Raw genomic sequence first — 25,120 nt, 5'->3', positions numbered from 1 at the left:
CAGGCGGCACATGTGAAGCCATGAATATTGGGTCCTCCCACCTCATGCTTTAGCCTCCTAAGCCTGATCCTACCCCTTGGCCTCACTGATGAGTTTATTACCAAGGCTGACCACAACCCATAAAGTGCCAGGGCACTCCCCGTCCCTGCTCACAAATACGGGGAGTAGACAGACAGAGGATCCCCAGATTGACCCAGACAGACCCTGGGAGTATGCAGTGGCAATGTGGTCTCAGCTTGTCCTCATTCACTTCCAAGAGCAATGACCCCTTTTCCCCCTGCATCAGTGTTGCTTTGTACCCTGTCCCCAGCATATGACTTGTCTGTCCTGGGGGAGAATAGTCCCAAAAGCCCAGATCTCTGCGTGTGCACCTCTCTGTCCACTGGGCAGAGCAAGGTGTGGTCTACCTGTTGCTACTCGTGTCTGTGCTCTTCAAACAGTATTAAATTATGGAAGCCCCCATGGGCCCTCACTTGTCCACTTGTCCCCCCCCCCCCCCATCTCTTATTTATACCAAAATTCTCTGGTTTTGAAGTTGTATTCTTGATATGAATTTCCTCTGGCTCTTCAGGATGACGTGTCCTTTCCTCATGCTTCAGTTTCTCCCACATGCTTGTGATTTTAGGCACTTTCCAAGAGATTAAACAATTGATATAGCTTTAGAAAAACTCACAGAAGAGTTTAGTTGTTGGCAATATCTACTTTGCAGCTAAAAAATCTTTGATGGGAACAGGTTATGTGTATATTTATTTAGGAGGCATTCACCATAGACTAGTCCCATAGGACAGATATCCTAACACCTTTCTTCCATTCTCTGTACCAATGGATTATATGGAAAGAAAAGAAAGAGGAAAAAAGAAAACAAATTATGGTATTTCAGAACTCTTCTTATAACTCCTTTCTCTCTTATCTACAAATATTACTTATGGAAGACAAATAATTATGTTCATCCTGAACCTTGCATTTATCCATAATCCTGGCACGGGACAGTTTGCTAATCCATCATAATATCTCTCTAACTCTCACTGCTATCCATATATAAGCCCTGTATCAATTTCTCCATTTATAACTACAGTCCTCCAGCCCTTACCCTGTGAAGTGTTCTCACCTCTGCTTTTACCCTTTTGCAATTTGTTCTCTATGTCAAGGGCAGAACATATTTACCTAAAATGTATATCCATGTATGTCATTTATTTGTTGAATATCCTTTTAAATTGGCCCACCTAGTGGCCTAGTAAACTAATAAAAATGGCACAGGAAATGATAAATGACAAGGTATTCCCATTTTTTTCTTAAACCAAGTATCTGATATGTGCCTATTACGCATAAGGTTTGCTTATCTATTAGGTATGTACACTATTTACACTATGGTGATAGTGCCAAGAAGTGGATAGACTCAGAGTATTAAATTCTGTGATCTTCATTAATCCTTCCATTACAATACCCCAGAATATATAATCTATGTAAATACAGAGTCATTGCTTTGCTCATGCAGCTTCTAAACAAATCTTACAATCCTCTCCTTCAAATCAGATTGCTAACCTGAGATAACTCACACCATGGGATTGTTAAATCTTACAAAAATTGGAACTCTTAGCTAATACCAAAGTTTGCTAATAATTTCAAAATTTCAAAAGTAACAGTAAATGTGAAACATAGGTGAAGAAGTATGGAGAAGTGCAGGACTCCCCACAGTGCTTCAGATTGTTTCTTGCTGTATTGTGATGTTTTCTGATTTGGTTTTAACATCTGTGATACCTAAGTGATGCACACAGGTCATCATTTACACAAACATGAGCTATTTAGTTCATGAATATCTACAAGTTATACCCTGGTAATTATGTGGTTTATATTACATGTTTATTCTCCATAAGCAGTTCTGAACAGGCTAGGCACATCTTGGAAAAGCATTTCAAATTTAAGGATTCTCCCATTACCAAGTACCACACATGTGTCTACCAGAAGGGCAGTAATTAGCATGTTTGGCAAAGGGATCAGACCTAGTCATCTTCTTTTTTCTTTTCTGCAGCATCCCTGCAGGTAGAGACAGTGTACTTCTGTTTTCAACATTTTATTTTCCACACAACAATCTCCTAATATGTAGAAATTCCATAGCATCCATGGTTAATTATAAGTGATTGTTTACCTGTCCATCCCACTCCCATTCAATTATGATATACATGAAATTCTGTAGCATATCATTTTGTACAGGTGCTTTATAAATATGTAATTGAATGATCATTAGGAGTCTCAGCTGGATGTCTAGCTAGAGTCTCAGAGGATGAATATAGACCATGGCATTTCTGACTTTTATAAAGCTATCTGCTCTTATTTCAAGACTACTTTGGGACTTATTTGACAAAAAATAAAAAGTGATAGTAAAAATTACTATGTTTTTAAATTTTTTAACAAGACAGAGACAGACTGAGTGGGGGAAGGGCAGAGAGAGAGAGAGAGAGAGAGAGAGAGACAGACAGACATAGAATTCAAAGCAAGCTCCAGGCTCTGTACTGTTAGCAAGAGAGCCCGATGTGGGGCTCAAACCCACGAACGATGATAATAATAAAATTATTAATTGCAGGGATTATTTAACTGTCAATTATATTAATATGTTTTAAAAGGGGACCTCTTAGTTTTAGAGAGGGCAACTATTTTTAAATTTGTGTATTTATGGGAGGAAAAATATACATACATTTAATATCAGATTACACTTTCTTTGTCATTATACTGGCTGCCCTCTGTTCTAAGGTTTGGGTTCCCAATTTATCATGTGTGTGAATTGGGCAGGGATACTTCTCTAATAGTAAAGTCTATGTAGATCTTGTCCTTTTCCATCTTTTCTGTCTTTGATCAGAGTGAAAACTCATGATATGTGAATTCAGATATTTTGACTTAGAGAACTTAATTGCCTTAGGAAACCCCATGTTCGAATCAAAATTACAATGAGATATCACCTCATACCCATTAGAATGGCTAAAATCAGCAACACAAGTATTGTTGAGGCTGTGGAGAAGAAAGGAACACTTTTGCACTGTAGGTGGGAATGCAAACTGGTGTGGCCACTCTGGAAAACAGTATGGAGGTTCTTCAAAAAATTATAAATAGAGCTACAGTAAAACCAGTAAGTGCACTAGTGGGTATTTATTCCCCAAATACAAAAACATTAATTCAAAGTAATACCTGCACGCATATGTTTATTGCAGCATTATTTACAATGGGAAGCTTTGGAAGCAGCCCAAGTGTCCATGAACAAATGAATGGATAAAGAATATGTGGTGTGTATATATATGCGATAGACATTTATATGATCTATCTATCGACAATGGAAGAGAGTATAATGCTAATCAAAATAAATCAGAGAAAGACAAATATCATATGACCTCACTCATATGTGGAATTTAAGAAACAAAGCTAATCAGCAAGGGGAAAAAGACAAACCAAAAAACAGACTCTTTAAAAAAAATTTTTTTTAATATTTATTTATTTTTGAAAGACAGAGCATGAGCAGGGGAGGGGCAGAGAGAAAGGGAGACACAGAATCCAAAGCAGGCTCCAGGCTCTAGGCTCTGAGCTGTCAGTACAGAGCCTGACTTGTGGCTCAAACTCACTAACCGTGAGATCATGACCTCAGCTGAAGTCGGAGGCTCAACTGACTGAGCCACCCAAGCACCCCAAACAGACTCTTAACTGTAGAACAAACTGATGGTTACTGGGAGGAGGTAAGTGGTGGGAGGAGGGAGATAGGGAATGGGATTAAAGAGTAAACTTGTGATAAAAAAAAAAAAAAAAAAAGAATGAAATTTAAATTTCTCATGGTCAAATTTTACATTTTTGATGGTTGAAAAAAAGTAACTTTTGAAAAAAATCCATGTCATATCAAAAGCTGCATGACTATTATGTAAAAATTTTGCTTAGCAACATTCTTTAGTAAATTAAATATATGTAGCCAGAAAAAAAAAAGAAAGAAACCTTATGCTCTAGTGAAACATTACTATGAAAAAAGAAACTTCCATTGATTTTGACAACTTCTTTGTTAATATAAAATCACTTAAAATGTCTGTTTTTAAAACCTTCAAATTACTACTTTGATTTATTGCCACATTTTGAATAATTCATTTGCAAAGAACTTGAGATGTTTGGGGGAAATAGAATATTCTGTGTTGTTTATTAATTATTTTATCCTACTTTATATATTAACTTTGTAAACTACTATTTTCTTTCATTTTTACATCTTGGTTGAAAACTTTTCATTAAATTAATTTGGATAGATACCATATATATGTATACATATATACATGTGTACATATATGTATAGATACCATCGTATCTATTGAGTATTAACTTGTAGGTGTGTCACAGTGAAATCGTTTCCAGTATGACTGAACTTAAAAGAAAACTTTTTTTTTTTGAAGTTTAGCTGACACACAATGTTCCATTAGTTTCAGGTGTACATCGTAGTGATTCTGCAACTCCATATATTATGCTGTGCTCACCCCTAGTGTCACTACCATCTGTCACTGTACAAATCTATTCTAACCATTGACTATTTTCCATGCTGTACTTTTCATCCCCATGACTTATTCATTCCATAACTAGAAGCCTTTACCTCCCACACTCTTTTCATCTGTTTCACCCATCCCTTTGCCCACTTCTCCTCTGGCAACCATCAGTTTATTCTCCGTATTTATTGGCCTGTTTCTGTTGTGTTTGTTCATTTTTTTGTTTTCCAGATTTCACATATAAGTGAAGTCATATGGTATTTGTCTTTCTCTTTTTTCATTTAGCATGATAAGCGCTGGGTCCATCCATGTTGTCACAAAGGCAAGATCTTATTATTTTTTTATGGTCAAGTAATATTCCTGTGTGTGTATGAGTGTGTGTGTGTGTGTGTGTGTGTGTGTGTGTGTGTGTGTGTGTGTATCACATCTTCTTTATCTAATATTCTTTTATTTAAGAAAGTTAAGCACTTGGTTTTAATAAGATAGTATGCCAGATCTCCTAATATATATTTTTTAATTTATCTTCATTATTCTAAACTTTTGTTGTTGTTGTTAAGCAATAGCAGTGCATTAGGAAGACTTTAATGACCCATTCACATGGACACACATTGAGGCAGGACACTTTAAAAAAATTATTTTGACATAGGAAATGTCCTCAGTACGGTTAATTCAAGATTACTGTATATCAAATATTATAATAAAAATCGCTTCTAAATAAAGAAAATGCCCACATTTTCCAGTCAACCTTTAGATATATAATTGAATGAGATAAATATCTATTTAAAATACTTAATTTATTAATTTTATATGTCAAAGTATATATTTCATAACATCTATGTAAAGTTTATTCTCATCACATTATTTAACATAGGATGAATTGTATATCTAATTATTAAACATCATATTTTCTATATTCATTTATTACAAAAATAATAAAAAAAATCAAATGTTGTTTTAGAATCTCTGTTATCAGCTCTTGATTCATTTAGTACAATATTCCAGAGAATACCATTTTTACTTCCTTTTAAGATATTTAATACAGATTATTTTTCTCCTGTGAATGTTTTTTTAATCAATGTAGTACTTATGTACTTGAAGTATCTATTCACACATCATTATGATAACTGTTTTTGTTTGTTTTTGTTTTGTTTCATTTACTATATCTTGTAATTGTGTATTCATGATTACCATATTTTAGTAGAGAATGTGACTTGTTTCAAGTGACTTAAAATGCTTGTTTTCAATCACATAAAATACTTGGAATTGTTAGGTTGTATACTTGAGATTAAATGTCACATCTGTATTGTTTGTTTCCCCATGCTTTTATTTAACACCTTTTTTAAAACAAGTATCTTTTTCTTTTTTGCAGTTGTGTGAAATTTATTTTCCTTAAAGTACTTCATCTTCTAATTAACCTAACATTAAAAATGTAATCGTCCAAGTTAAGTAATGTAGGTAACATTATTTTTCACCATCCCCCAGTTTTCCTTTTTTAAAAATTTACTATCGAAGTATAATTGACATACAATGTTGTATCTGTTTTAGGTGTACAACATAGTGATTTCACAATTCTGTACATTACTCAGTGCTCACCATGGTGAGTGTACTCACCATTCGTCATGTAACATTATTGCAATATTATTGACTATGTTCTCTGTACTGTACTTTTTATCTCCGTGACTTATTTATTTTATAACTCAAAATTTGTACCTCTTAATCCCCTTCACCCATTTCACCAATCTCCTACCCACCTGTACTCTGTAATCACCCGTTCTCTGTATATAAGAGTGTTTTTGTTTGTTTTGTTTGCCTTTTTTTAGGTTCCACATATAAGTGGAATTATATGATATTTGTATTTCTCTGTCTTATTTTATTTAGTATAATACATAGAGGTTTCTATGTCCATCCATGTTGTGGAAAATTTTGTTCTTTTTTTATGGCAGAATAATTACATTGTGTGTGTGTGTGTGTGTGTGTGTGTGTGTTTATGCATACACACACCACATCTTCTTTAGTCATTCATCTATTGATGGACACTTGGGTTGCTTTCCTATCTTGGCTACTGTAAGTAATGCTACCATAAACGTAGGGGTATATATATATATCTTCAAATTAGTGTTTTCATTGTCTTTAGGTAAATGCCCTGTAGTGGAATTACTGTATCATATAGCATTTTTATTCTTAGTTTTTTGAGGAACCTCCATTATGTTTCCCACAGTGGTTACATAATTTACAAAAAATACCTTCTTTAAATGTGCAAACTAACCCTGATTAAAAATATTTCTGGTTATTGTATTTTCCCTGAACAATATTTAGGGTTCAAAATAAAGCATTCTATTTTAATCCTTTTAAGACTCTCATTTCTTTTCTTTTTTTTTTTTTTAACGTTTATTTATTTTTGAGACAGAGACAGAGCATGAACAGGGGAGGGGCAGAGAGAGAGGGAGACACAGAATCTGAAATGGGCTCCAGGCTCTGAGCTGTCAGCACAGAGCCCGATGCAGGGCTCGAACTCACGGACCGTGAGATCATGACCTGAGCCGAAGTCAGACGCTTAACCGACCAAGCCACCCAGGCGCCCCTGCTCTCATTTATTTTCATATTTTAACATCCTTCAAACTGAGATGTTTCTTATATTCAATGGCATGTCATAGTTTAATTGCAATCAGTTTTTTCTTTTCTCAGTAGTATATAGAATAATGTGCCTCTTATAATGAATGTCATTTTACATTTGATGAACTAGAGTAATTGAGTACTTTGCAAGAACCAATATATATAATGAATTCCTCTTTTCTGGGGAATAATGATATATACCCAAGTCCATACATCTAGTAACAAAGCTCTCATGGTGGAGGATAATTACACTGTACTTAATAATGTCTATAATAGACACATCAAGGAAATTCTGCTGGAGTCTAGCTCACTAGAGAGAGCTATCTCTAGTGAGAGAGAGCTGGAGAGAGAGTATCTCACTGTAGAGAGAGAGAAAAGACTTTAAAGAGATGATTCTAAGATGAAGTTTGTAAGATTATGTTTTATTAGGTAGAGAATATAAAGAATGAAATTTGAAGAGGAAAGCCTGGAAATAGGCATGGAGACCAAAAGGAGAATGGTATTATCTAAATGTGCAATTATTTTGACTGGATTACAGGCCAAGGAAAAATATTGTGAGAATAATCTGAAAAATTATACAGGAGTACTTTAATGAAGGTCTGTGGCCTTTAAAAAGATATTATATATATATATATATATATATATATATATATATATATATATTTTTTTTTTTTTTTTTTTTTTTTTTTTTTTTTTTTGGTAAAAGGGTACAATGGAACAGTTATACTATCTGCTGTATGACTTAGGTAAGTATGAGGACAATGTGCAGATCAAGAAGAGACTGGAGGCAGAAATGTATAGCAAGTTAATGAGATAAGCCCTTAAAAGAGAAGCAGTGTAGCAAAAGAATAGCTGTATTGAGAGATACTTGAAGAATATATCCAGAATATTTGATAGTAGATTAGATGAAGAGATATAGAAGTGAAAGTTGAATGGGAATGTTTAGGATTTGGAAGATATTAAATGAGATAATAGGTAAAGGAGTAGTTTTAGTGAGAATGTGTGTGTGTTGTGCTAGGTATAGAGATATTCAGTAGACAGAAATAGTGTGAAGTCAAAGATACTAACTTCTAGTTGGTATCATAACAATAAATCATTGAAACTATAGAATACTGTATGGCATAAATAATACCACATAACTCTTATTTAAGCTTAAATTGTTGCTTAAGTTAGTTGTTTCTGGGCTATTTCTGCTTCTGGGGAGAATTATAACAGGATTATTTTCACAGTTGCTTGAATGGTGGTAGTTGGTGTGGGTAGAAAAGGGTAGGTAAAATTTTAGTGTTTTTTACCATACTTCACCAAGAGGAGGTCCACTTGTGTTTATTTGTCTGTATTTCTTGGTATGATTTCATTAGAAAAGGTTAAAAGGGAATTGGAGAAAGTACATAGATTTCTCTTTGCCCCCCCCCCCCCAGACTCCACCACATGCATGGCCTTTATTATTATCAGTATCCCCTACCGGAGTTCTTTATTTGTTACAGTTGATGAACCTAAGTTGATTCATTTTATTACCTGAAGTTCAGAGTTCACTCTTTGGATATATTACATGGATTTGGAAAAATGTATAATGACATGAATCCACCATTATAATACCATAGATGAAAGTTTCACTGCCCTAAAAATGTTCTGCCAACTGAGTCCCCTCACCCCTCACCCTTGGTAACCACTGATCTTTTTACTGTCTGCATAGTTTTACCCTTTTCCAGAATGTCATGTAATTGAAATCATAGTGTGTATGTGATGACATTGAGTCTTTCTATCCATGAGCATTGAGAATCTCTCCTTTTTTTATGTTCTTCTTTGATTTCCCTTATCACAGTTTTGTAGTTTTCCTCATACAAATCTTAAACATACTTTTTAAGGTTTATATTGAAGTATTTCATTTTGGGAAATGCTAATGTAAATGGTATTGTGTTTTTAATTTTAAATTCTACTTATTCATTATTGATATATAGGAACATGATTGACTTTTATGGATTTACCTTGTCCTGTAACATTCCTGTAGTCACTCATTAGTTTCTAAAGTTTTTTTCTGCTCTTTTAGATCTTCTTCGTAGATAATCATGTTATCTAAGAACAAGGACAGTTTTATTTCTTCCTTCTCAATATCTTTTATTTCATTTTCTTGTCTTATTGCATTACCTAGGATTATCAGTACAATGTTGAAAAGCAGTGGTGAGAAGGAACATACTTGCCTAGTTTATCTTATTTGTAGGAAGGCTTCAAGTTTTTAAAATTTTTTTTTTACATTTATTCATTTTTGAGTGACAGAGACAGAGCACAAACAGGGGAGGGGCAGAGAGAGAAGGAGACACAGAATCTGAAGCAGGCTCCAGGCTCCCAGCTATCAGCATAGCGCCCAACGTGGGGCTTGAACTCACAAACCGCGAGATCATGACCTGAGCTGGAGTCGGATGCACAACCAACGGAGCCACCCAGGTGCCCCTCAAGTTTTTTATCATTAGTATATTATCTGTGGATTTTAAAAATAGATATCCTTTATCAAATTGAGGAAGTTCCTTTCTATTCCTTACTGAGAATTTTTATCACAAATGGTGTTAGATTTTTGTCATAATTTTTCTACATCTATTGATGTAATTGTGAGGGTTTTTTTGCCTTTTTATGTGATGGTTATGTAATTATTTTTCAAATTATGAACCAGCCTTACATACCTGGGATAAATCCTACTTGGTTGTGGTATATAATTCCTTTTACACAGTGTTGGATATGACTTGCTAATATTTTATTGATGATTTTTTAGAGGTATTGTGTCTGCAGTTTTATTTATTTGCAATGTTATTGTCTCATCTTTGTTTTAAGGTTAACTCTGGTCTCGTAAAATGAGTTAGGAAGTATTTCTTTAGCTTGTGTCTTCTGAGAGAGAGAAAGAATTGGTAAAAGTTCTTCCTTTAATTGGTGAAATTCACTTGTGAACCCATCTGAGTCTGGAGCTTTCTGTTTTGGAAGGTTATTAATTATCTATTCAATTTACTTATTTGGTGTTGGTCTATTCAGATTTCTTTTTTAAATGAAAGATAGTGCTAATCTATGATGTAACTCCAACTCTTTAGCTATTTGAGAGACTTTTAACTAAATAGACTTGTTCTAATGCTTGCCAGGTTATTGAGTGTTGATATTGGCTGCAGTATTACTGAGTTACAGATATTTTCCTGCATAATTTGTAGGAGAGCAACATAGGAGGTACTCAGTGGTAGGACCAAGAGATGGCCAAGAGTATTAATTAGCAGCCACTCAGAGTCATCTGTTAAAAACTTTTATTTGTATTCAGGGGTTTGAAAAAGATGAATTGTCTGAGTCTAGAGAATTTCAATGTGAATTCTTGGGTGACATGTAAAACAGAGAGTTCCATTTTGGTAGGGTAGTAGAAACACAATTAATTTTGTGATCCCAATTGCTCCATCCAAATTTATCATAAAATATGTGTAGAAATTTTTAATTTAATTTTAATATTATGGTATAGATGAAAATCTAAAATTTAAAAAAAAGGAAAAAAAAAACACTCATGAAGAGGAAAAGCATATTCATTTCTTTATAACATTTTTCAAACAAGTGATCCAGGGCCTTAAAATTACTTCTGCCTTTTGCAATTCAGGATTATTTTCTTCTTCTTTCTGAAACTCTTCCTTATACACGGTTTTCTATGCCCTGTGCCTACAACCTATCCTGTTAGAACCTGATTAAGGGAAGACAGATGGTCAAATAACTTTTGAAGCTCAGTAGTTTCTTTATATAGCTTCAGTCAAAAACATTGACCCGAATACTGTCTTCCTTTTTAACTGAGATGTTAAAAGCTATTTCAGGGATTCTTTTTTTATTTAATTATGCTTATACTTAATTAAATCTACATAATTCTGCTGATTTCCATCATTATAAAGTATTGTTATAGGCATGCAGAGAATAAATAGACTTGATTCTATCAGGAAAAAATGAGCAAATGCTGAGAGTTGCTGATTCTTTAAATTATTTTATAACTTGTGTTTAGTAAAGAAATCAGCTCCAAAAAATACTTATATCCTTGCTTTTCCTCAGGACCATGCTCGAGTAATGATAAATTGGCTAATCCCCAGAGCCTACCCTAGGTTATGTGGTAATTTTCTCCTCTCTCTATTTTCTTTTTTTTTCTTGGTCTGCAGTCCTACACACCCCAAATTCTAAAGCTTCCTCCTGATTTTCCAGAAATTCTACTGTGATATATGTTGTTCCCTATCCTGAACTCAAACTAATATTATTTCTCCGCTGGTGTCTTGTGCTCTAGATTCATTCATCCTTACCCTACCTCAGCTATCAACAATTCAATATAACTCATGTGAGACTCATCTGTCCCTGTGTACTCTAACCTCATAGAAATAGTCCTCTAATTGGATATTTTGGGCTGCTGGGGTACATAAACATATTTTCAGAGGTTAATGAATTTTGTATAAGAATTTATAAAAAATTATATTCCAATGATCATCAATAATAAGCATATTTATATGCTTAATATTATTGGGATAAATACTGAGTTATTCAGTATCTTCATGAATTACTGAGCTGCTGATTACCATCATTTTTACAGCTTGCATAGGACATGTGCAAGTGCAGTTATTTCAGTAGCAAGATGGTTAGCAAGACCTGTTTATTCGGATTCCTCTCAGCATCTGTCTGTCTTTGAGGATAAGAGTGCTTTTTTTCCTTTGCATGTGGGAAGGCACCTCTCACATGAAGGTCCTATGACCTGCTTCAGGGAAGAAAAAGGGGTTCAAAGAGTCTTTCTACACCGGATGTTTCTCAGATTCCTTCAACATAAGATGTTCAATGTGCCAAAGCATCGCATTTTGTGAGTAATGTATTCTGAACCCTGATATATTAAATTCAAAGAAATCAACTCTGTCATCATCAGTACTGCTCATTGCTGGCCAAAGAAATGTGTCAATCATATTTCTTTATTACTAACTTGTGAAAATTCATTGGCAATAAGTATTTTGGTCAATATAAAATAAATGTTATGTTCCTTATTCTATCAATATGGGTTAGATATATATATTTAACATAATTTTTTTTAAAGCCATAAAGCTAAATCTATGTTCAGGTGAGTGAGGCAGTGTTTAAAGATATCTTACTAACATTAGCCTTTGAGAGTTGCTCACAAGAAGAGTTTTGGCTAGATGCAAATTGGAATTATCCTGAATTAGCAAATATATTTTCAAGTTATTAACAGTATACTTATGTTAATAGCCATTTTCTGACTTAATTTTACTAAAGTCAAAATAAAGAATCAGAATAAATCTAGGCCTGAACTTGGTGCTACTGCTTTTATTTTTAAACTTCATATTAGAAGTCAGTGAATTGGTTTCAGGAAAAAAAAAATCACATTAAATAATGGATGTTACTGAATTTCATTGTTTTTTAGAATCATTTGTATTTATAATTTGTTTTATTATTTAAAAAAGTTATACTCACAAGTGCTTGTATCTACTGTTAGATTTATACATTTTAAATAGTATCAAAACAAATGTAACATGCATTGACACAGAGTCCAGTAAAATCATTGCATTGCATTTCATTTGGATATCACTTAAGTTTGAAGGACAGTGCCTCATAGCTTGCAGATAACTGGCATGCTAGTCTCTGAGTTAGCTAAATGTCTCAGTTAGTAGAATTGAGGGTTTTTTTTAACCCTTTTACTAATGTTAGCATTTAAATACAGAACAGTACATTTATAGACCGAATTTATAAACAGTGGCTAGTCACCTAAGAAATGCCTTTTGCAAACTAACAAGCATGCAAAAAATATTAATCATTACTTTTGAGTCATAATATCTTGTCTGTTATCTTTTTTCTTACAAATTATGCCAGTCCCAATCCTCTATCCTCTCAAAAATATTACATTTTAATTTATTTAAAGACAAGTAATTTTAAAGATAGATTCTTCAGAATAGCTTGAGTATTTTTATTCATGTTGATTGTTTTGCCTTCTCTGGTGCCTCTCACATAAATGATGAATTTTCTTTATAATATTACATATTTGGAGGAATGGGAACTATCAGAATTAATGTTATTAATAAACAGTTTGAATTTTTGTCCTTCAGATGATCTTAGATATTAATCATATATATCTTAAAAAGGAATTATTTTGTTATGGAATATTATAAATGTATAGATTTTACAGCTACTGGCATTCACAATTGAAGTGTCTCATCTTTCTGTGGACATCTGCTGTTACTTACACAAGAATGTGTGTGTATATTTAAAATAACATTTTAATGTAAATATTAATACAATGTAATACAAACATTTTAATATAAATAAATATACTTTAATATATTTAAATGTTGATTGTCATCATGGATTGTTGGCATATCAAGAAATAATGAATGGTGCATGCAGTATTTATTCAGGTATACAGAAATTTGTCAGGATTAAATTGAAATAGTAATTTTGTCATAAAACAAGTAAATATTAATCATACAATTAAAAACTAAAGGCCAAATAAAATGAGTAAGATATCAGGGGTGTCTGGGTGGCTCAGTTGGTTAAGTGTCTGACTTCAGCTCAGGTCATGATCTCACAATTCATGGGTTTGAGCCTCGTGTTGGGCTCTGTGCTGACAGCTCGGAGCCTGGAGCCTGCTTCAGATTCTCTGTCTCCCTCTGTCTCTGTTCCTCCCCTACTTGCACTCTCTTTCTCTCTCTCTCTCTCTCAAAAATAAATAAAGATTTAAAAAGTTAAAAAAATAAAAATAAAATGAGTAAGATGTCAGGTTCATACAAAAATATAAGATTGATGCAAACATCAAAAGGAACTGATTTTTGATGCTAGTACAGATGATCTGGATGCAGGTTTATGTGAACCATGATATTTTCATTACACCAAATGAGAGAAGAAAAATAAAATGAAGATACATGTTACTAAAAGGAAGATTCCTCATATGGCAATAGATGATGTCAATTCATCCCTGAGAGAATATGACATAGTAAGAGGGTGGTTGAGTTTAGAAGCATGAATCAGGAAAATGAGTGTGTATTTAGCAAATAATAATGATTTGTGAAACCCTGTCCAAGATTTGATATTCTATAAAAAATTGTTCAGAACCAATATGTAAAACTGGGTAAGTTATTGAAAAAAATCACATGTTACTTTGTTGTTGGTGGTGGTGGTGGTGATGTCACAGGCCAATCCATTTCAAATTTTTGAAATATTAATATTGTAATATTTATTAATTGTTTGATTTCGATTTATTTACTTTAAATGAAGACATTCTTTAAGCCATTGGAGTGAGAAGGTATTTAAAGTATATGCAAATATGAAGCAGTCCAAATAAATGGATAAATGAGGATGTAGTATATAAATGCAAAGGAGTATTATTCAGCCATAAAAAAGAAGGAAATCTTGCCACTTGCAACATGGATGGATGCAACATGGAAATCATATCATGTTTCATTCAATGTGGAATTTAAGAAACAAAACAAATGAACAAAGGAAAAAGAGAGAAACCAAGAAAGAGACTCTTAACTATAGACAGACAACAAACTGATGGCTACCAGAAGGGAGGTTGGGAGGGGGATGAGTAAAATAGGTGATTAAGAGTACACTTGCCATGATGAGCACTGAATAATATATAGAACTGTTGAATCACTATATTCTACACCTGAAGGTAATATAACACTGTATGGTGACTATGCTGGAATTAAAGTTGAAAACAAAAACAAAAACAAAACAAAACTTTTTTTAAAAGAAAGTATATGTAAAATTCTAAACATTTCTTTATTTGAGAGCATTAAGAAATGTAAAATCCAAATGCTTAATAGTGAAGGAGAACAAAATATGTGACCCCAAAATATGCCACTTTGGCATGTGGATTATTTTGAGCTCAAGGCAATTAAGACCCAGCCGATACAAGAAAAACTTTTGGCTAGATGGGTGATGGGTATTAAGGAAGACATTTTTTGTGATAAGCATTGGGTGCTCAACTGGGTATTGTATATAAATGATGAATCAGTGAATTCTACTTCTGAAACCAATATTGCACTGTATATTAACTAATTAAAATTTAAATGAAGAAACAAAAAGAAAACCTTTTACAAAGCACCTAAAATGATTTACATAGGGGGCCTGGCTCAGAGAGAGATATTACCAGAAATAACTTTGATCTGAATGACCTATCTGTATAACAGGGCAGACATCCAATTACTAAACATTTGTTCTTATTGTCCTGTGAATTACCCTTTTCCCCTTTGAAGCCCCAGGCCTCTATCCCATTCCTTAGCTCAGGATGGCCTATATACCTCAACTGGCCAACTTGTCTTTTGGGTCTCATTTTCTTATGGAGTTCCAGTGCATACGTAATTGAGTTTGTTTTTCTCTTGTCAATCTGTCTTATGGAGGGTAAAGGAGACCTGAAGGGTAAAGGAGAAAATTTTCTTTACCAACATTGGCAACCGTGTGTAAAATATTGAAAGAACAATTTCTTAAGAGTGGAGGTGTTTATGTGCCTAGTGCAACTGTGAGAACAGTATTATACTACGTATGTGGCATTGTTCAATGAGTTCACTTCTACCAAAGAGAATAGAGCCTTTCTCTTGCCGGCAGGAGCACTCAGGATACAGACACATGGAAATGAAAAATGGAAAACAATAAATGTAAATAAAGTATTACGGTACCCTTTTTCTTGTTACTTTCTCACCCTTTTGCCATTGCACACTGATGACAAATGATGACTTCACTGCAGCAATAGAGTTGCAATTGTTTTTCAAAAAGTCAGTCTGCCAGAGAGTAAATTTTTAAGTCACGAATCAACAAACAGTTGAAGAGAAAACATGTACGTACTGTTTCTCTGGTATAATAAACATGTCTAAACTATTTCACTGTTCTGGAGACTTTTCAGTACAATTTGTTTTTGAAGTTATTATAGTGAAGTAAGGCAATTCCTTTTTTAATGTCAGGAAACACTTCCGATGACTTGGAAATGGGCAAATAGAATTCTGGTGTCTTTGGAGTGGTATGCTTGCTTTGTTTAGTGGACTCACTGGAGATTATTCAATCCCATAGGGGTGTATCATTATGTCTTCCACTAGCAACTGAACAACTCTGGAGATGGAAGTTAACTTGCAGAAAACCATAATGCTGACGGCAATGCAAGTGATTTTTTTCATGGTGATATGAAGGAAATGTGTCCTGTAGAGAATACAGATCTCTGTAATTAAACCCTCATTTGAACTGGTTTTAGTGTCTACTGGCTCACTCATTAATTAATGAGTTGACTAAAATCTTTGACAGTTATTCACTTTATGTTTGTGTGTGAATCATAAATTAATCTTTTTTTGAAAATTATACTTTATTGCTATTATTAAGTGAATTAATGGCTGGAAGAACCAGAAGGTAAGAAGTTAAACAGGGAAAATTGGTCTTAACATGTGTTCAGGTGCTTGGGTTGTCATTATGATATTGTTTTTGGCTCATAGCTGCTCCCTTCTCTCTGTGTTAAAGCAGTGAATGAGATTTTGTTTTCATTTAACTGATATAAGCCAGGCTTTTAAATTTTAGAATGCAGGCATATTCCCCTCTAGAGTGATTGAATTCACTTTATAAAGATTTAGAACTATTTACTTAGGTGCATATGGGGGATGAAGGAATTGGATAGGGTGGAGGTGCCAGAAACCTGGAAGAAAGTAAGAGAAAGAATGACTTCCTTGGGACAGAATCATGGCAGTGCTCTCTTTAGTGCCTCCATCCTCTCTCATCAGCCTACTTTGTTTGTGGCTGCCAGAATAATTAAAGGAGTTGGGAAGTAGGTTCTGTTACTATCTTGCTTTTAAGCTTTGCTCTCAGGTTGATTAATGCTTTCTTTACACTTGCACTGGGCTGCTCTACATTTCCTTTGTAAGTAATGCTAATTAGGTTGAACAAGCAGCAAGTGCTTGCAGAGCTAGTGTTTGAGCCAGAATAACTCCTGGGAGATCATGATGCTTCCGGATGAAACTAAATGGAAAAAAACAAGGATGTAAAAAGGCATTTTCATTTATCGTTTTAGCAAATGTCAATTGAGAACCTACTATGTGTACTATGGCTATCTAAGAAAGAGTATTCATGCAGTGTCCTGTAGGTGGCTGTCTTCTTTTACATTCAGAAAAGGCAAGGAGACTAGTGTGGCTGGAACTAAGGAATGAGGAGGAGAGTGGCAGATGAGTTCAGGGAAATAGAAGAAACACGTATCATGTAGGGTTTGGAAACTATATGTTAAGAACCTTTCTTTTTTTCCCCTGCCTTTAATTTAAATGGACGTCATTGGATGATTTTGAGTAGATCGTTGTATGATCTGACATGATTTTTAAAAGATAACTCCTACTATATTAAGAAAAACATCAAAAGTCACAGAAACTAGGACCCTTACAAAATAAGGGAGAGTTGACTGTGCCTTGGGCCAAGGTATTCTCAGAGGAAGTGGTGAGGAATGGTCAATGAGTTGGATGTATATATGAGAGATAAGAATCAGTGTTTGTTTTTTTTTTTTTTTTTTTACTGTTTGGCATAAAGAACTGGGGAAATGGAGCTGCCATTTACTGAATGAGACATAGATTTGTAAGACCTACTTTCTTAAGGGGTGAATGGAATTAGCAATTTGATTTTTAGTGTATTGTCATTGCCTATTAGCATTGAAGTGAAAATGTTGAGATATAAGAGTCAAGTTCAAGTGTGAGCTGGTAATATTTAATGGGTTTTCTTTTAGTGATTTATAATTAACATTTACTAAGATGCACAGTTTTATTATTTTATTATTTTTTTGAGAGAGAGAGAGAGAGAGAGAGAGAGAGAGAGAGAGAGAGAACGCTTGTGTGTAAGAGGGACAGAGGGAGAGGGAGACAGGGAATCTTAAGCAGGCTCCACAGCCAATGTGGAGCCCAGATACCTGACTTGGGGCTCGATCTCATGACCAAGAGATAATTACCTGAGCTGAAATCAAGAGTCAGACCCTCAACACTCTGAGCCACCCAAGCACTCCTAAGATGCACAGTTTTTAAGTTTGTTGAGTTTTGACAATTGTACATATCATGTAATCAACATCTATAACAAATTTTAGAAACTTTACATTATTCCAAAAAGTTCCTTAAGTAGATGATTGCCTGTACTAGCAGATTATTGTTCAAACCCCTTCTATCCCACCCTTGGAATAATTACTTTCTATCACCATGGACTGGTTTAGCCTATTCTACAACTTCATAAAAGCACAGTTACACAATGTATATTATAAAATCTTTGATTTATTTGCTCAGCACAATGACTGGAAGATATTTTTATACCATAGCATTTATAAATCATATATGTATATGGAAACCTATTTATTGATCATAGGTCTGCAAGAAATATCTTAAATTTTGCTGTAAGAATGCTACATAAACAACAAATCCAAAAAATTATTAGTTTAAAACAAACATTTATTTTTTACTCAACGGTCAGTAGGCTGTCTGGGAATTCTTGGCTTAGTTTGACTAGGCTTGGGTTTAGGTCTGCTCCAGATGTTTGTGTGTTGGAGACCAAGGTGAAGTGAAGTAACTATGTGCTGCAGTCACAACCATTTCTTATGGTGGATCACAGGTGGGAAAGAAAGCCAGTAGAAACTTGGAACTGATGTATTTTCATGTCTTTCCACATCCCTTGGCTGAAGCAAGTTACTTGGCCAAGAGCAAAGTTAATGGAGTGGGGAAATTTAGTTCTTTGTCGGTGTTGGAGAGAAAGGCGAATGGAGAGTTGTGGAAAAATAATACAGTTTTACAGGTGAACAGAATAAGATATATCAGTCATAATTTAAGGAGAAAATATTCAGCTCAGAAGATAATGAGTGGTTGGTTTAATTGTGTGATATAGAAGAGACCCAAATACCGCTCTTGTGGCATTTAATCTAACATTGGACCATGTTACTCCTTTTGTTTCATTAATAACATTAGGCTTGCACAGTGAAAAGAAGGACGTTGAGACCAAGATAAAGGACAAGACAGACTACACAAGCGTAAGTAAGGAATGGCAAAATGCCCCTTATCCCACCATTATCCTTAATATGCTTCTCAGTGTACTAGAACATTTGTATGCCTGAAAAGATAAGTAATAAGAAAAGTCTCACTTTTCTTTGGAAATTCTTTTTGAAGTTAGCACTGAAGGAGAAAAGGTAAATTTTACTAGAGATTAGGGTATAGTTTTTTCTAACCATATAAGGAAGACCATTTAAATATGGAAGCAAAGACCCTACCTGTTTTTCCTTATGATATATTTTTTTTCAGTCGTCAGGCAGCCTGAAGGGAACACAGTAATGAGCACTTGTGCTAAGAGTATAAAGCTGTTTCAGTTTAAGGAGAGATTCCCATGGCTTTTGAAGTAATGTTGGGAGGAGGAGCAGTTAGGGAGGCAGTAATTATTAGTGACTGATGGCTGGAGACAAATGGTAACCATTTTCATTTAGGTACTAACAGAACATTAATGTCAATTCTAGAGGGAGAAAGGGAATATACAGAGCTGAAGAGGTATAACGAACAAATTTGTGGTAAGAGTTAAAACAGGGGTAAATATAGCCTGACGAATCATGTTTTGAGGTCAGAGTCCTCCAAAAAGGAGAATTTATGTTATGCATTAGAGGAGAAAGTTGAAAAATAGGTTGGGGCCAGATTTTGGAAGGCCTTTAAAAGGTTAGAGTATTGAATTTGGACTATATATTGTACATAATAGGTTGTTACTCTATGTTTTAGAATACTTTAAGAATGCTAAAAGCAGTATTTTGAGGAAAATAATCTGAGAGTAGAGGTTGGAATTATTAAGCAGGTAAATTTAATATCAATCATAGCAAATTAGGAAAACATGACTAATCAATGTGTAAGTCATAGGGGTAGAAGCAGTGTGGGAAGCAATGGATAGTTTTGAGAAATACAAGTTTACAATTCATCAAGTATGGCAATTGATTAAAGATCAATGGTTAGGAAAAAGGTAAGTTAAAAAGAAATTATTGCCATGTTTGAGACTTAATTACTAAGAGGATGTTGATTCCACATGACTTTATAAGTGGCGAAAGGTATTTGAGATCTATGCTATTTTGAGTCCATTTAACATTGTTTAAAGAGAATTTCTGTTAAGCCTGTTTAAAATTAGCTTTCATGTGCAGATGCATGTATGCTGGAGAGGAGAGTGTGGGCTTTATAAAAAGTGATAAAGTAAATGGAATGCTTGTTTAGAGGCTATGAAGACACAGCAAGAAATAAAATAGATTTTTTTTTTTATTCTATGAAACCTCTCCAAAACACTATAGAGCAAAATTTAGTGTACAGTAGAGCCATCTTGGAAACCATTCATGTCAATTTAGTCTCTAAATTATTATGCCTAACACAGTGTCTTGGTCATCATAAACACATTGTTGCCTTTATGGAGTGTTTTTCTTGCAGTAGCTCCAATGGTATAAATTGTAAGGATTTCTGTAAAGCATAGAGTGCTGTCCAAACTCAACTTATTTTCACCTTGATTTACATATATGATAATATATGTGATGAATAACTTATCCAAGCATCTACAGGAATATTTTTTTGTTACAGATTTATTTCTGTTTGGGAGAGGAATAATTGCTTTTCATGATTCAGTTGATGGTTTATTGAACACATTCTATTTGAGAACTACTAGATTACTTGCTGGAGATACAGAGGTAGAAAAGGCATGTAGCTCAGAGTTTAGCATGGAAATAAAAAGAGTGAACACTTATAATAGAGTTTGTGAGACATGTTATGGTGGAATTATGCCTGGAGTGCACTGCAGTGAAAGGGTTCAGATTGAGGGTAGGGGATCAATGTTTGAAGGATGACTAGGAGTTAGATATAGCTAAAGTTGGAGGGAATGAAGAGTGGAGAATATTCTTAACATAGGAAACAGACTGCATAAAGGAATAAGGGATGTTTTGAGAAATTCAAGTAGTTCACTATGTCTGAACTGAAGAGTGAATATGATGCAATTGCAGAATGTAAAGAGTCTCATGGCACTTTGCCTATGTTCATTCTCCATAAGTTCCCTGTGTATCAGGAACTCCAGTATCAAAATTAACAACTCAGGAAACAACAGATGTTGGTGAGGATGTGGAGAAAGGGGAACCCTCTGACACTGCTGGTAGGAATGCAAACTGGTGCAGCCATTCTGGAAAACAGTATGGAGGTTCTTCAAAAAATTAAAGCTAGAATTAGCCTACAACCCAGCAATAGCACTACTAGGAACTTATCCAAAGGATACAGGAGTGCTGGTTCATAAGTACCCCACTGTTTATAGCAGCACTATCAACAATAGCCAGATTATGGAAAGAGTCCAAATGTCCATCAACTGGTGAATGGATAAAAAAGATGTGGTATATTTATGTAAGGGAATACTACTAAGCGATGAAAAAGAATGAAATCTTGTCATTTGCAACAACATGGATGGAACTGGAGGGTATTATGCTAAGTGAAATAAGTCAGTCAGAGAAAGACAGATATATGTTTTCACTCATATGTGGAATTTGAGAAACTTAAGACCATGGGGGAAGGGAAGGAAAAAAAAATAGTTACAGAGAAACTCTAAAATACAGAGAACAAACTGAGGGTAGATGGGGGTGGGGGAGTGAGGGGGCAGGGAAAATGGGTGATGGTCATTGAGGAGGGCACTTATTGGGATGGGCACAGGGTGTTGTATGTAAGTAATGAATCATGGAATCTACTCCTGAAAGCAAGACTACACTGTATACATGGTATGGTAGATAACTTGACAATTGGTTCTATTAAAAAAAGAGAGAGAGAAGTTCCAGTATCTCCTAGGATCTAATCTTGTTCACTAGAAAAATAGAGTTAGTGGAAATCACAAAATATCAAATTTGGAAAGGAATGTTGAAAGTGATATATTAAACTCATAATTTGCCAAATCTTTGAGTACATAAAATTAAAATTTCAGTTTCTAAATTAACAATTGAAATCAGGGATGCCTGGGTAGCTCAGTCGGTTAAGCATCCCTCTCTTGATTTCGGCTCAGGTCATGATCTTGCAGTTTGTGAGTTTGAGCCCTGTGTCAGGCTCTGCACTGATTGTGTGGAACCTGCTCAGGATTTTCTCTCCTTCTCTCTCTGCCCCTGCCCTGCTCATGATTTTTCTGTTTCTCTCAAAATAAATAAATAAACTTAAACAATTTTTTGAATGTATAAAAATTGAAAATAGTAGTTCGAGTATGACTAGAGCTAAGTCTTCCTGATTTATTTTCAGTTTTCTTACTAAAGAACTAGTTGATAGTCTACTTTTCAATAAGATTTAGAACTAACTGTTGAATACCTTGATTTATTTAAGTTTAAATGCCAGCTACTGTGTAAAACCTCTTTTTAGAGTAAAATGTTAAAATACTCCGCTTTGTTCCAATTCCAATCGTTTTGTTAGAGAAGCTTGTTGATTCTCATCTCATTCAATAGGCAGAGTTGATGGACACTATTGAGGCCTAATTATATTTGATGAATGTACCACATGTCTAAATCATTGTCTTATGATTGGGATGACCATATATTGGTATTCCCATAAAAGGCCCAATTTACTACTGTTGTTCTAAACATAATTACTAAGAGCTCCTATTTCATTCTCCAACAGCATCCAACTTTGGGCAATAAATTATACATTTACCTTCATAGTCAGATGAATCCTTTTATAATTGGCATAATGGTTTTGAAAATTTTCATCCAATACCATTTAAAGATATAAATAGAATTCAGTTATTCCATAACCAGGGTATGTGAACAATAAGAGATAGAGACATGTGATATAGGCACTCTTATAACTGGACAAGGAAATCCCTTAACTTGCAGAGGCCAGGAAGATACACTCATACTACATTTATTCTAGAACCAATTCAGGGGAGGTATGACCATAAGTTGTGTCTAGGACACTTCTAATAGAACATTCCGAAAGTCGATGTGGTCTTTGAACTTTCCAAGGGGCTTTTAAAGAATTGACTGATCTTCTATGCCTTGTTGTGAGCAATGTATATTTTCTTTTGTATCTTGGCTAAAATATCTCTTCCTGCCATTTCCCACACAGTGTGAGAAGGAACTTAACAGAGAGTGAAGATCCCTAGATAGCAATCTACTGCCAGTCTAACAGCCCCCACATAACAGTTATTTTTGCTTTGCCCGTGGAGCTGCTCTGTGTTTAATGCCTCCTTGACTGAGGAGCCAAATTTAACCACCTCAGAGCCATGTGAAAACTGTGAGTGTGCATCATTTCTGAGTGTCCTTATTCAGATACAAGAGATATTGAGCTGTTTTAAATCACCATTTCTTCTTTCCAGAAATGTGATTATGCCTGCTGGAAAAAAGGAAAGCAAACCGTCTCTGTTAGAGACTAGCCAGATATATGTCCTCATGTATGTTTAACAAAGTGGGAATGAAGAAAAATAAAATAACCAAGTGGAAACTCATATCCTTAATATGACAGAAAGGCTCTCAGCACCCTTTCAAGAACTTTTAAGCTTAGGTTAAAATTCTCTGGAGTGAGGCAACTTTAAACTCAGCAATATAGCAAACATATGTATTCAACAATAAATAATTCCACAGTAAAGGAATCTAGGAGTGGACTTATGGTAGGGATAGTAATAAATTTATATAGTTTAGAGCAAGCAGTTTAAAAAAATGACACTTGAAAGGATTAGTACAGTGATTTATTTGATAATACATATTTGCCTAAAGGAGTCTTGGTGGGTTTGCTATAGATAAGAGAGAAAATTCAGTTATACTCAGCAACAACTCTTTCATTCCTAAAATCCATCTGCTGAAGTTTAAAAATTATTTTCCATTGAAGTATAATGAACATGACTATCTATATACATATTTTGCCAAACTTTCCCCAAAAATGTATTTGAAGATAAATCACAGTCCAATGTGTGAAGAATCATTTTGCTGAAATTTGCTAATGCTGATCAGCATAAATCTTCTTCTTCAACTAATGTCTGTCTCATCTATATTTAAATACGTTCAGCAATTAGAAATCAAGGCTATTTGATCACTATTGTAGATCTTTAAAGTTTTCTCTTTAAAGGAAATAAAAACATGAAGTGGTTTCACTAGTAGCAGACTGCACAGGCTAGCAAGATTGTCAATGATATTCTACTATTCAAAGTTCGTTCTTGACACCAGTTCTGTACCCCCACCCCCACATTGGCTTTAGCATCTTGGCCTAGTGACCTGACCAGCCAGTGTTATCTAGAGCCTGTACATAGTCATATAATAGGTACGCTGTCGCTGGCACTCCTGGCCACCAGCCAGCACAGCAGGGGAGAATATTCCACGTGTCTGGCACCAGGAAAGATGAGTTAGCCCCATGATAATCAAACTGTCACAGAAAGACTGGTAAACATCAGTGTGCTTCAGTGCAGTGGGACTTACAAAGAGCAGTGAGCAGTACATAGTTTCCTCTCCTCTGGTCATTTCATGGAATAGCAAGCTTCTACTAGGGCATGCCTGGAAGTGCCATAACTTTGTATAAACCCTGGGGAGACCCTACACTTGACACTCCCTTTCTATAGAATGTATTCCTTTCTATCAACTTTTTGAAGAGAATGGAGATTTGGACCACATAAGGCTTTTACTAGACAATGCAAAAGAATTTCCAAATCATAATCCTCTATCCCTCCCTCCCTCCTTCTCTCTCACTCACTTTCTCTCTTGTGTGCATGCGACCATATAATTGCAGCCACTTTGTGTCTGGCACTGAACTAGATGCTAGAAATAGAACATTTTGTATACTGATAATTCAAAGGTCGGTAAGATGTAGTCTTCATCTTTAAAATAATGCTTAGTTTCTCATAAAGCACAAGGTAATATTTTGAAAGAGCAAGTTGACAGCTGACCCCTGTGCCCCAATAAAACTTTTCTGAATCCTTAATGTCTCAAGAAAAAATAAAAGTTTAACATATATATTATAAACTTATAGAATGTATAATTATATACTTATATAAATAAGTATAAATATGTATTTTACATA

General features: G+C 34.5%; 1 pseudogene; it reads left to right on the top strand.

Annotated features, from left to right (window-relative positions):
- The first annotated feature begins 261 nt into the window (after window positions 1-261).
- The window catches only part of LOC132684321 (zinc finger protein ubi-d4 pseudogene), a 105,522-nt pseudogene continuing 80,663 nt past the window's right edge, over window positions 262-25,120 (top strand).

This window comes from Panthera onca, chromosome C2, assembly GCF_046562875.1.
Source record: "Panthera onca isolate mPanOnc1 chromosome C2, mPanOnc1 haplotype 2, whole genome shotgun sequence".
Lineage (NCBI taxonomy): Eukaryota > Metazoa > Chordata > Mammalia > Carnivora > Felidae > Panthera > Panthera onca.
The sequence above is the reverse complement of the archived record's forward strand: the minus strand, read 5'-3'. Positions and strand labels throughout refer to the sequence as shown.